We start from the raw sequence: 14121 nt of genomic DNA on the forward strand, positions 1-14121 counted from the left end.
CCGTTGAGTAATCCTTGGGAGGATATTATATCACTTCTCTCTCAAGATGGTTTCCACTTTTTGCACTGTTCGGAGAAGGGATGTTCACTAGAGACGCGTCTGCCAAGAGCATCCGAGACATGTTGTAAAGGGTTTAGGTTCGAGGAGTACGTAAACTATTCCATACGTTCAATAACTTCATTTTCCAACGTCTCCGACTCCTTAGCGGTCCTATGTGGGCGAGCATTGTCGCCCATAAACAGAAAGTCGTGACCTACCGCACTTCTAAACAAATGGTTCAGAATAATATGCCAATAATACCTCTGTCCTGTAACGGTGCCTCGCACAAAGATATGCAACGTGTTCGATCACTGTGCATAATGCCAACCCACACCATAATGCCTAGGCCATACCGACGGCGTCCACGAACATTCTGTGATGTGTAATGTGTTCCCCTCTCGCTCCATGTTAACTGATGGCCAGAATCACAGCCACAGTGAAGCGGGACTCTTCGGAGAACATCATCTGGACCATTGTTGCTTACCCCAACCAACATGCTCCCTACAGCGACGAAATGTCTCTCGCCCGCATCTCGTGGTCGTGCGGTAGCGTTCTCGCTTCCCACGGCCGGGTTCCCGTGTTCGCTTCCTGGCGGGGTCAGGGATTTTCTCTGCCTCGTGATGGCTGGGTGGTTAGGTTAGTTAGGTTTAAGTAGTTCTAAGTTCTAGGGGACTGATGACGATAACTGTTAAGTCCCATAGTGCTCAGAGCCATTTTTGAAGTGTTTCTCGACGATGGCCTAGATGAAGTGGGATGCATTTAACAGGCTTCCGAGAATAAAGGCCGTCGTGACTTAATTGCCGCCCGACTGCAAGGTCTGTAGGGTGTGAGATGTCTGCTCCTTTTCGCCATTAGGGCTACGTATCGATTCTCTTGCGATATTTTGTCTCTCTACGACCACTGACAAATTTTCGCATAGCATTTCGACCCGCAGCAGTCTTTTTCAGTCGCGAGGTGTTACTTTTCCACACACCCATTACTGTGGCTCCACAAGTGACACTTTGACCGGCTTCGAGTTTTCCAACTGCTCGTCCATGATTGTAAGCACTCAAAAGATGTCTTACAAACATGTTGCCGTACCACATGGAATGTGGCACTGATCCGTTCCACAACACGCTTCGTGAAACACAGACGGCATGAACTGCCAGAATGCATACGGGCAGTGACACATGGGAATTAGCCAGTTGCTGCCTCGTATGCTCCGTGTTATTCATCCCGGACGTAGAGCAAGCAGTAAGGGAATGCAAGGATAAAGTTGGAAAAGTAATTAAAGTTGGAGATGAAGAAATAAGGAGTTATAGGTAGTCAATGACGCTGTAACACTGTCGAATGCGACGAGGGACGTGGAAAATTGTTTGAACTGAAGGCTTCGCTGCAACTAACATGCCCCGCCCTCTACATTTCCTTTTACTGTGGTTGGTAGGGTGTTCATTAGCAGATGTCAGTTGTTCCTTGGCCAGTGTCAAGCAGTGCATATGGTTCTGATGCAGCTAATCTGCAGCGTTAATTTGGATACAAATTGTCATAATTTGACATATGTCCTGTAATTGACGTCGATTTATTTGAGAGAGTGCTCTGTTGTCTGACAAACGTTTAATACCGTAACATACAGCCGTAGTGCAAGATATTATCTGTCAAAAATAATATGTAGCATATGACCAATCCTCTAAATGTCACATGTCCTTCTTCGAAAGTTAATTTCCAGAGCCAGTAGCCTCTCTGTGTTGCTCTTACTCATATCTCAAATATTAGTACATATGGTACAGGGAGATGGTAGCTGAAGTTAAACATACTTTTCATTTTAACCCGTGCACAACGTCCATTCATAGTCACCCGTATTTTGCGAATTACGTTACAGTCCAGTGGGAGAACAAAGCACTAGAAGTTCGAAGCAAATGTGTTCTTTTAATTATAAAGCTTTTAGAGACCTGCCCCCACTTCGCAAGGCACTTTCCGCCAAAGCGGAAATAAATTATACACACAAACTTTCCTCGTGAATCCCTCTATCTGTTAATGAAAACCAGATCAATATCCCTACAGTATTTCCTTATATTAGCATTAATGCACAGCCAGAAATAGCGGCGAGGGGTTTAGTTCAGTAACATGTGTACATGTACGCGTATAGGTTATCTGCTGGACATATTACACACACACACACACACACACACACACACACACACACACACACACACACACACGATGTATTTATAAGCCATAATCATGCCAAAGGTGAAATTGTAACCTGGAAATTTACTCTATCAAATACTGATTTGTCGACTTATCCTTCCGTTTTTGTCTCGTTTAAGTGAAAAATTGTAGTAGTCTTAATTCTTTAACTGTACGTATAATCTGCAGACACTGTTACACGTATTTTATACCTGCACATCGATGAAAAAAAAAGAACATTCGTCACGTAACCGTCACGTAATTAGGCCAAATAGCGTTTTCGCTAACTGTCGATCTTTGATCCTTTATGCAGGTAATCTACCAAAAAGGAGTCACTTTGCCCATTATCTCTAGTTATAAAAGTAAATAAATGAAATAGAAAAATCTGATAGAACTAATACTTAACATTTAATTGTTTCAAATGTCTCTAAGCAGTATGGGACTTAACATCTGAGGTCATCAGTCCCCTAGACCTAGAACTACTTAAACCTAACTAACCTATGGACATCACACACTTCCATGCCCGAGGCAAGATTCGAACGTGCGAGTATAGCACCCGCTTGTTTCCGGACTGAAGCGCCTAGAACCGCTCGACCACAGCGGCCGGCAACATTTAATTCCAGACTGGGAAGCTGACGGATTTTTGGTCAACGTTCTAGTCCATATTTTACTTTTAGTGTTATGACACAGCTCGAATGTTACCAGCGAAGCGACGATTCTGAAAGTGATTTCTTACATAACAGTGCCAAGTGTGGAACAGGAGGCCGCCGACAGTCGTAAGTTATCTTGCAGCATTCTCGACGGCAACAGAGAACGAAATCACACTATGCCGTTCGGCTTCCGCAGGCCTAGAGCCGGCAGAGACCGTACTAGACCTGAACTCACGGAAGAGACCGGAGAACAAGCGCCGGAAATGAACAGACACGCGCTGAATGCACGAGCGTTCAGCACGAGAAATGCCCGTTCCGATTTAAAGACGGAAATAAGCGGGCGTCGCTGAACGGTTTTCTTTTTTAAAGCTCCGTTTTTAGCGTAGATTCAATTTCGCGAGCCATCGTTTTTGTAGCGAGGCCACCATCAATTCTGGAAGCGAGAGCAGGGCCCAAACACAAAAGTGCACTTCGTGCCGCCGCCAAACCGTCCGAGCAAAACTGCCGCCGTAAATAACTGCTTTTTCCCGTCCCGTCCCGACAGCGCTATAAAACGTGCTGAGGCCGAGTTATCAAGGCGCCGAGACGGCAAATAGATGTGTCCCCGATTAATGGCACCGTAAGAGCTGTTCTAAAATTACGCCTTACTGCCCGTACAGAATGAAATCGTGATTAGCCAATTCTGTTTTATTGGAGAGCGGGGACGGTGAGAGGCGAGACAGAGGGGGATGGGGAAAGCAACGGTGGATCGGTTAATTCTTATTGGCTTCCGTGGAGGTCCGCCCCGGTCATCTCATCCGACGGGACGTGCCTATGTCGTGAACGCTGTGGACTTCAAGACGCGTCCAGGAATGACTGCTACACGCCAGGCAACGAAAGCACTTCCCATGCAGTGTCCTACAAACGTTAGTTAAAAAGCTGAGTGATTGCAGTCTCAGCATCTTAACACTCAACTTGTTTCAATTGGACTCAGCTTTGGTGCCCTAGGGAAAATTTTATTCTCTTCTTATACTCAAAGACGAAGAAATTGAAGAAATGTACGATGAAATAAAAGAAATTATTCAGATAGTGAAGGGAGACGAAAATTTAATAGTAATGGGTGACTGGAATTCGAGTGTAGGAAAAGGGAGAGAAGGAAACATAGTAGGTGAATATGGATTGGGGCTAAGAAATGAAAGAGGAAGCCGCCTAGTAGAATTTTGCACAGAGCACAACTTAGTCATAGGTAACACTTGGTTTAAGAATCATGAAAGAAGGTTGTATACGTGGAAGAACCCTGGAGATACTAAAAGGTATCAGATAGATTATATAATGGTAAGACAGAGATTTAGGAACCAGGTTTTAAGTTGTAAGACACTTCCAGGGGCAGATGTGGACTCTGACCACAATCTATTGGTTATGACCTGTAGATTAAAACTGAAGAAACTGCAAAAATTTCGGAAATTAAGGAGATGGGACCTGGATAAACTGAAAGAACCAGAGGTTGTACAGAGTTTCAGGGAGAGCATAAGGGAACAATTGACAGGAATAGGGGAAAGAAATACAGTAGAAGAAGAATGGGTAGCTCTGAGGGATGAAGTAGTGAAGGCAGCAGAGGATAAAGTAGGTAATAAGACGAGGGCTGCTAGAAATCCTTGGGTAACAGAAGAAATGTTGAATTTAATTGATGAAAGGAGAAAATATAAAAATGCAGTAAATGAAGCAGGCAAAAAGGAATACAAACGTCTCAAAAATGAGATCGACAGGAAGTGCAAAATGGCTAAACAGGGATGGCTAGAGGACAAATGTAAGGATGTAGAAGCTTATCTCACTAGGGGTAAGATAGATACTGCATACAGGAAAATTAAAGAGACCTTTGGAGAGAAGAGAACCACGTGTATGAATATCAAGAGCTCAGATGGCAACCAAGTTCTAAGCAAAGAAGAGAAGGCAGAAAGGTGGAAGGAGTATATAGAAGGTTTATACAAGGGTGATGTACTTGAGGACAATATTATGGAAATGGAAGAGGATGTAGATGAAGACGAAATGGGTGATACGATACTGCGTGAAGAGTTTGACAGAGCACTGAAAGACCTGAGTCGAAACAAGGCCCCCGGAGTAGACAACATTCCATTAGAACTACTGACGGCCTTGGGAGAGCCAGTCATGACAAAACTCTACCAGCTGGTGAGCAAGATGTATGAGACAGGCGAAATACCCTCAGACTTCAAGAAGAATGTAATAATTCCAATCCCAAAGAAAGCAGATGCTGACAGATGTGAAAATTACCGAACTATCAGTTTAATAAGTCACAGCTGCAAAATACTAACGCGAATTCTTTACAGACGAATGGAAAAACTGGTAGATGCGGACCTCGGGGAGGATCAGTTTGGATTCCGTCGAAATGTTGGAACACGTGAGGCAATACTGACCTTACGACTTATCTTAGAAGAAAGATTAAGAAAAGGCAAACCTACGTTTCTAGCATTTGTAGACTTAGAGAAAGCTTTTGACAGTGTTGACTGGAATACTCTTTTTCAAATTCTAAAGGTGGCAGGGGTAAAATACAGGGAGCGAAAGGCTATTTACAATTTGTACAGAAACCAGATGGCAGTCATAAGAGTCGAGGGGCATGAAAGGGAAGCAGTGGTTGGGAAAGGAGTGAGACAGGGTTGTAGCCTCTCCCCGATGTTATTCAATCTGTATATTGAGCAAGCAGTAAAGGAAACAAAAGAAAAATTTGGAGTAGGTATTAAAATTCATGGAGACGAAGTAAAAACTTTGAGGTTCGCCGATGACATTGTAATTCTGTCAGAGACGGCAAAGGACTTGGAAGAGCAGTTGAACGGAATGGACAGTGTCTTGAAAGGAGGATATAAGATGAACATTAACAAAAGCAAAACGAGGATAATGGAATGTAGTCAAATTAAATCGGGTGATGCTGAGGGAATTAGATTAGGAAATGAGACACTTAAAGTAGTAAAGGAGTTTTGCTATTTAGGAAGTAAAATAACTGATGATGGTCGAAGTAGAGAGGATATAAAATGTAGACTGGCAATGGGAAGGAAAGCGTTTCTGAAGAAGAGAAATTTGTTAACATCGAATATAGATTTAAGTATCAGGAAGTCATTTCTGAAAGTATTTGTTTGGAGTGTAGCCATGTATGGAAGTGAAACATGGACGATAACTAGTTTGGACAAGAAGAGAATAGAAGCTTTCGAAATGTGGTGCTACAGAAGAATACTGAAGATAAGGTGGATAGATCACGTAACTAATGAGGAGTTACTGAATAGGATTGGGGAGAAGAGAATTTTGTGGCACAACTTGACTAGAAGAAGGGATCGGTTGGTAGGACATGTTTTGAGGCATCAAGGGATCACAAATTTAGCATTGGAGGGCAGTGTGGAGGGTAAAAATCGTAGAGGGAGACCGAGAGATGAGTACACTAAGCAGATTCAGAAGGATGTAGGTTGCAGTAGGTACGGGGAGATGAAGAAGCTTGCACAGGATAGAGTAGCATGGAGAGCTGCATCAAACCAGTCTCAGGACTGAAGACCACAACAACAACATACTCAAACATATCTTGAGCTGATTTTCTTCAAGAAAGCTCACTCTTATCGTTCTCATTTCCTTCAAAAAATATTTACACTGACGGGAAAAAAATCGCAATACCAAAAAATGAAAATTAAATGAGCGTATGACATCATTGGCCGGGAGGCGCCAACCGGGGCCGCCAAGTGCGAGTCTTATTTCATTCGACGCACATTGGGCGACTTGTGTGCCGGTGGTGAGGGTGATATGATGATGAGAACACAACACCCAATCCACGAGCGGAGAAAATCTCTAACAAAGCCGGGAATCAAGCCTTTTTTTGTGCCCATATACATTTATTTAAATTATTAACAACAATACATTTTTAAACATTTCCTTGTATAAAGCTATTAAATTCCTAAAGTTGGTTGAAGTTGCTGTCGTTTTTATAATTTGTCGTTTTTATATTCTTTTTCTTTTGGATTTCTCGCCGAGCGGGATTAGCCGAGCGGTCTGGGTGCTGCAGTCATGGACTGTGCGGCAGGTCCCGGCGGAGGTTCGAATCCTCCCTCGGGCATGGGTGTGTATGTTTGTCCTTAGGATAATTTAGGTTAAATAGCTTAGGGACTGATGACATTAGCAGTTTAGTCCCATAAGATTTCGCACACACATTTTGGATTTTTCCCTTTTCTGTTGTTCGTCGAGACCGTTTCCATGGCCATTTGTCGTCTTTTTTGTGGATAAACCATTGTAGGACAGGCATAGTAATTAATAAATAGCATTAACACATCATTGATTATGACCTCTGATTTTCTTTATGTGATGCACATTTTGGTGCCACAGGCATGTTGTGGATGCTGGTTTGATTTTCTTTCTTTCGTCAGCACTGTTAGATGGGAAAGTACGAGAGAAAACATGAGCATTATAGATGGAGGAGAAGTGGAAGAAAATTTTTACATATACCGCAAACTAAAAGGTAAGTTACAAATTAAGCAATGTCGTCTTATCTAAGAAGCAGAGAGAAAAGTGTGAGTAAACAACATAAATTTCGTAAAGCACATAATAAAGGAAACCATTCAAATTTTATGAGTAATAGGCACTTTTCACTGAGTAATACTTGTATCTTAAAACAATATAAATTTTTTAAAGCACGTAATAAAGGAAACCATTCAAATTTTTTGAGTAATAGTCACTTTTCACTGAGTAATAATTGTATCCTAAGACAATATAGTACAAATACTGAAGTATATCTGGTGATTTACAACACTGCATGACAGGAAGCAAATGTTATCTTTTTTACCAAACACACGTTTAGAACACACTGGAAGTGCACGAGAGACCAGCACGTTACCACTCAGCTATGCAGGTGGACTACCAAAAAAATATGTAATGTAGAGTAATGAAATTTCGGGAATATATTTGTCTAGGTAACATATTTAAAATATTAACATTGGAGGTCTCAGATTAATGTTAGCGGGAAAAACCCATTGCAAACCTGAAATGCTGGCACATTAATAACAGGCGTACCACCGGAATTTTGAATGCAAGAAAGCAAATGTGCATGCATTGTGTTCTACAGGTACCGGAAATCAGTTTATGGGATAGAGATTGATGACTCTTCCACTTGGTCGGTCAATACAGGAACGCTTAACGGTGTTTGTGGATGACGCTGGAGTTGTCGTCCGATGATGTCTCGTGTGTGCTCGACTGGAGACAGATCTGGTGATCGAGCAGGTCGAGGCAACATGTCGACACTCTGTAGAGCTCGTTGGGGTAAGAGAGTGGTTATGTGGGCGAGCGGAATGCCGTTCATTAATGGCAGCACAACAGGTCGAATCAACAGACTGGCGTACAAATTCACAGTTAAGATACGTGGGACAACTACGAGAGCGCTCCTGCTCGTACGAAATCGCAGAACAGACCGTAACTCCAAGTATAGGCCCTGTGTGTCTAGCATGCAGACCGTCTGGTTGCAGGCTCCCAGCTGGCCTTCTCTTAATTAACACATGGCGATCACTAGCACCGAAACAGAACCAGATTTCATCAGAAGACATTGCAGACCTCCACGCTGTCCTCCAATGAGCTCTCGCCTTACACCACTGACGTAGCGAACAGTCGTGGTTTGGTGTCAGTAGGATGCGGACCGCAGGACTTCTCTGCAGATGCAATACGATGCGGCAGATTCCTACGCAGAACACGATGGTCTTCCCTCTCAGTAGTACCAAGTAGCCGTCCAGAACCGTGCATTCTCGCGACCACCACTTCCCTCATTCATGTACAGTGGCTACATTCCTGCCAAGGCTTTCTGCAGTGATGCGGAAGGAACATCCAGTTTCTCATAACACTATTGCTTGACATTGTTGAAACATTTTAATAACGTCTTATTTGTCGCGTTAAACGGATTCTTGACTAACATGAACTCACCATTCGCAATTTCAAACGTAACAAATGCTCACGACCGTCACAGTGTTAAGGCAACACTTATCTGATCTTCACGGCAACGGCCTTGGTGCAGTGGATACACCGGTTCCCGTGAGGTCACCGAAGTTAAGAGCTGTCGGGCGTGGCCGGCACTTGGATGGATGACCATCCAGACCGCCATACGCTGTTGCCCTTTTTCGGGGTGCACTCAGCCTCGTGATGCCAATTGAGGAGCTACTCGACCGAATAGTAGCGGCTGCGAGGACAGAAAACCATCATAACGACAGGGAGAGCGGTGTGCTGACCACACGCCCCTCCTACCCGCATCCTCAACTGAGTAGACAAGGCGGTCGGATGGTCCCGAGGGTCCACTTGTGGCCTGAAGACGGAGTGCTTCTTCTTATCTGCATCTTCATAGCGGCGCTACAAGCTCCACTGGCGCGAAATTTGACTGGACATCATCTTTCAGATGTAGAATCACCTCTGCCAACTTTATGTGACCGCTATATTTCCGTGTGTGTGTGGCAGTCGGCCGGTTGCGACAGAGCAGAGAGGAAGCCTCCACGGCGCGAGGGCAGACCGGGGCCACTGGCGGCCGTGCAGGAGCAGTCGGATATGTGAAGTGCTAGCTGCAAGAGCTACAAAGTTCGTCCCCCACTGAACCTGGACACTGAAGTTGAGTGATCAGTTAACCTGTTACGAAACCTCAACTGCTGTAATATCTCTTTATTCGTTGCCTTGGTGTTGCAATTTTTCCCGTCAGTGTATTTTGAGGATTGCGCCATGAGGAAAACATAAGGTAAAAAACCCAGGGGGAAATCATCAAAATGTGTTTACTGAAACATAGTTTTCTCTAAGTGACAGAAAGCGATGCAGGAAACATTTGTAACCTCATCAGAGCCTCTTAGTTTTCTACAAACCATTGCTTACACATTAACTGTATAACTGAAACATAGCAGTAAAATCCTACAGAAAATAGTAAGACCACCACCCACCATATGGCCCGACAGCCAGTAGTGATGACCTGCGGTGCTGTTTCTTTTCGAGGTAGGACCCCTTTACAGCACAGCGGTACGCCGACGATATTCTACGCCTCGTTTTGCTGCTCTATGTGCTGGGCTTACATTCCAGCAAGATAATGCCCGCCCGCCCACTGCGATTGTTTATAACGCTTTTCTTCGTGCATGCCAAACTCTACCGTTGCTTGCAATGTCGCCGGGTCTCTCTCCAGCTGGGAACGTTTGGAGCATTATGGGCAGGACCCTCCAAACAACTTGGAGTTCTGACCATCTAACCCGCCAGTTGGACAAAATTTGGCACGATATCCCTCAGGAGGACATCCAACAACTGTAACAATCTACGCCTAACCAAATAAGTGCTTGCAGAAGAGCCAGAGGAGGGCCAACGCATTATGGACTCAGTTTGTGAAACTCATTCTCATGAATAAATGATCCAAGCTGCGCTGTCTAGAGCGCCTTGTCACGGTCCATGTGGCTCTCCCTGTCGGAGGTTCGAGTCCTTCCTCGGGAATGGGTGTGTGTGTTGTACACAGCGTAAGTTAGTTTAAGTTAGATTAAGCGGTGTGTAGGCTTAGGGACCGATGACCTCAGTAGTTTGATCCCATAAGCCCTTACCACAAACAAACTATACCAAATGATCCGATTTTTCTGAAATAATAATATTTTATTTGTCTGCTCACGTACATGACAACTATCGATTTCCGTTCCATTCTAGGAAATCCTTCTTGATGCCTTTTTTGTCTTAGAGTGTATCTGGCATCTTAATACTTTTTACACTTAGTTCATTGTTTATTTACTATGGTGCCAAGTTCACCTATATATTTCGTGTGTGTGTGTGTGAGAGAGAGAGAGAGAGAGAGAGAGAGAGAGAGATTCTGTGTATATGGGCTAAAATGTGTGTTATTGGAATGAATTCGCCGAAGATCCTACGACGCAGTGCAATGAAAGTATACTAAAACAAAACAATCTTTTAGTTTTGTAAGCATTATGTTAACTTATGCCTAAATATCCATCATTTTCGGCAGCACAGTGACCGCAGCCTCTAGCTGCACGTAATCGAAAATATATTTTGTAAAACATTCATCTGCTGATGAGCCTGCTCTCACTCGAAAACTAATTAATAGTACAATCAAGCTCAAAATAATTGGTTGCAAACCATAAAAATAAAGCAACAAGACTGATTGCAGTACTAAGGAACTATTTATCGTGAAGTACCAGCGCCCTTTTTACGGTCTGCGCAAGGACGCTTACGTTGTCTTATGTTTTAAGATAAGCAACTAGCTAAGTGGATGTGAGCGAGCAGTTTACTAAAGCAGTTTTCTTGGTCACCACTCGAAGAGAAAAATGACGGATTTCCTACTTAGCAAGACAGAAAACCTGCTGCAGTGTTTTATGCGGAGGGAGGAGTGAATGCATTATCAAAATTTGGTAAGTACGCATATTATAAGCATCAGCCTCGTACAAAATACACTGACGAACACATTGTGACCACTCTCCTCAGCCTTCCCTCTGCGCCACTCCCACCCATACGTCTCCTGTCCCGGCCGCTGGGATGAAACCGCCGTAGAGATCCTATATAACAGTCTAAAAACGCCTGGTGCCGAAGGGGCACATTGCGTGGTAAGGAAAGCGGGCGAATGGGCCGCATATGGGGAAACCCAGTGACTTTAACAAAGGGCAGATTGTTATGACCCGGCGTCTGACAACCAGCGTCTCGAAAACTGCGAAGCTGGTCGGATGTTCGCGTGCCGCTGTGGTCAGAATCTATGGATTGTGGTCCGACGGGACGGCGAAATCACAAGTGAGCGAATAAGTGTTAGGCGACCGAGCCGTATCACAGACTGTGGACGTCAGAGGCTTGCTCACTCTGTAAATCAGAATCTGTGCCACATCCGACGACAGAGCACGATACTGGTTTAGGCACAACTGTTTCGGAGAACACCGTTCGGACCACTGCAACAGATGGCCTATAGTGCTCCCATGTTGACCAACGATATATTCAATTACGACTGCATTTAGCACGAGATCACTGTGGTTGGACCGTGGATCAATGGAAACGTTGCACCTAGCCGGAAGAATTATGTTTTTTGTTACACCTGTTACATAATCGTGTCCGGACGCGCCGTCACACGGTTGAACGACTGTTCGAACGGATGCGTATGGGAGCAGGATTATGCTATGATGGACATTGATCTGGGCTTCCTTGGGAACTGTGGCAGACATTGAAGCCACAAAGACAGCTCGCTGTGCGCTACGCAAACGTTATGGCGAACCACCAGCTCCATTTAATGCTTGTTGACCTCGGTGACATCTTCCAGGAGGGTAACTGTGAGTGTCATAAGGCCGGAATGGTGCTATAGAGGAGGAACACGATACTGGAATCACGTTGGTTTGCCTGATCTGAACCCGATGCAGCAAATCTGGGACGCTGTCGCAACCGCAAACGATCGACCCGCACTTTGCGAGAAATGCGTGACTTGTGCATCTGACGCCACATACATCTGGGAACCTACCGCGAACTTTTGAAACCAGTGCATTGCAGAATCGCTGCTGTGTTGCTGTATAAAGGAGTATCAAAACGCTGTGAAGCAGCTGGTCACAGTATTCTGCCTCATCAGCATAGTGTCCGGCAGAGAAGACGTACACGTCTGTAGTCATCTACTTGTACGTAGCCCCTCATCTGATCCATTTTGATGAAATTTGTCCCCGGGTAAGAGTGCAGTTCGTGTCTGGAAGAAAATAATTAGCACCAATAAGCCACGATAAGTAGGTCATTTGTAATTTCGAGCAGTCTTGGTTCTCTTTTGTGACACCTGATGTGTGATATGAGTTAGTACTGTACGCTAACTACACTGGTGTCCAAAATAAAGCAACAAACAGAAATTTTGCACGGCTGCGTTTATATTGTCAATAAATAGTAGAAACACGTGATAGTCAAGCAGAAACAATGTAAAGAATACATACCATAAGTAAGTGCTAGACGCCTAACAGCAGACAAAAATGTTCTTCGTTTTTTTCAATGTAACAGATTTGTAAACACATTCCGACAACCGCTTAGTGTGCTCAGTACAGGATGTGACTACCTCCGGCAGCGATAGAGTCCCGGTAACGATGGGGAAAGTTGTCATTGGTCTCATGTTCAAGCAATAACGCCCATTCTTTCTGCACAGGTGCTCTCAAGTCTTGGAGAGTGGGTTGGTGGATGTGACCTGATGCAACCCGTTTCCCTTTTGCATCCCTGACATGCTCTACGGGGCACAAATCTGGGGAGCCACCAGGTCATGCCAACGCGTGCAACATTTTCCATTTCCAAGAAAACATAAACCACATGTGCTGTTGCATGGAGTCGAGCACTATCCTCCATCAATACAAAGTCTGGATCCACACCACCTCGCAACAACCGCACAAGGGGTCCCAAGATCTAGTCACAATACACAATAGCAGTTAAACCTTGCCTATGCACTTGTACAGTTTCATGAAGAGATGTCAGAGTGGTCCACATAATTCCTGCCACACCATTACGGATACTCCTCGACACTCGTCTCTTTCCACAATGCTTAGATCCCGAAATCGTGTTACACGTTCCTTCCAGATGCGATGCTTAGAGAATCACTCTCGAGACCAAATCGGGTCTCGCCTGTGAGAAGAACATTGACCCACTCTTCGACGTCCAGGTGGTATGTTGACAACTTCAATCTAGACGTTCCCTACTGTGAAGACGCATCAAAGGTACACCGGAGCTGGTCTCCGAGAGGAAAGGCCACTCTGCTGAAGCCGTCTGTCACCGTTTGTCCCGATACAACACGTCCGTTACACGCTGGGAGGTCAAATGCCAGTTGCCGTGCACCACTAAGGCGGTACCGTCGTGTCCTTGCAGCCAAATAACAGTCCTCTCTGCTCTGGCCTTCGGGATATTGTTTCGGTTTCTGTCGCCACATCGAGAAACAACAGAACAATTCACATTAAACCATCGGGCCACATCAGTTTACAACCGTCCAGCTTCCATTCTTCTTACGGTCCTCCATCGCAGAGAATCTGGTAGGCGTCTTCTTTGTGCCATACCGTTCCGTCTGTGTACACCGCTATTGTGGGTGTCGGACTAGCCGGCACACACTACCCCATTTGATGGGTAACCTGACGTGTTCGTTCGCGTCGTTGCCGGTTGATTGGAACGCCACCGTTCGTGCAGAATAAATTTGTACTGACATCTGTTGACAGTTTGTATGATTACACAGTGAATTAGACATAAGACGGAGAAATAGCGGTTTTTTGCTTTAATTATGGACACCAATGTATTTCAATATTATTTGTATCGG

Source organism: Schistocerca gregaria, chromosome 1, assembly GCF_023897955.1.
Source record: "Schistocerca gregaria isolate iqSchGreg1 chromosome 1, iqSchGreg1.2, whole genome shotgun sequence".
NCBI classification, from domain to species: domain Eukaryota; kingdom Metazoa; phylum Arthropoda; class Insecta; order Orthoptera; family Acrididae; genus Schistocerca; species Schistocerca gregaria.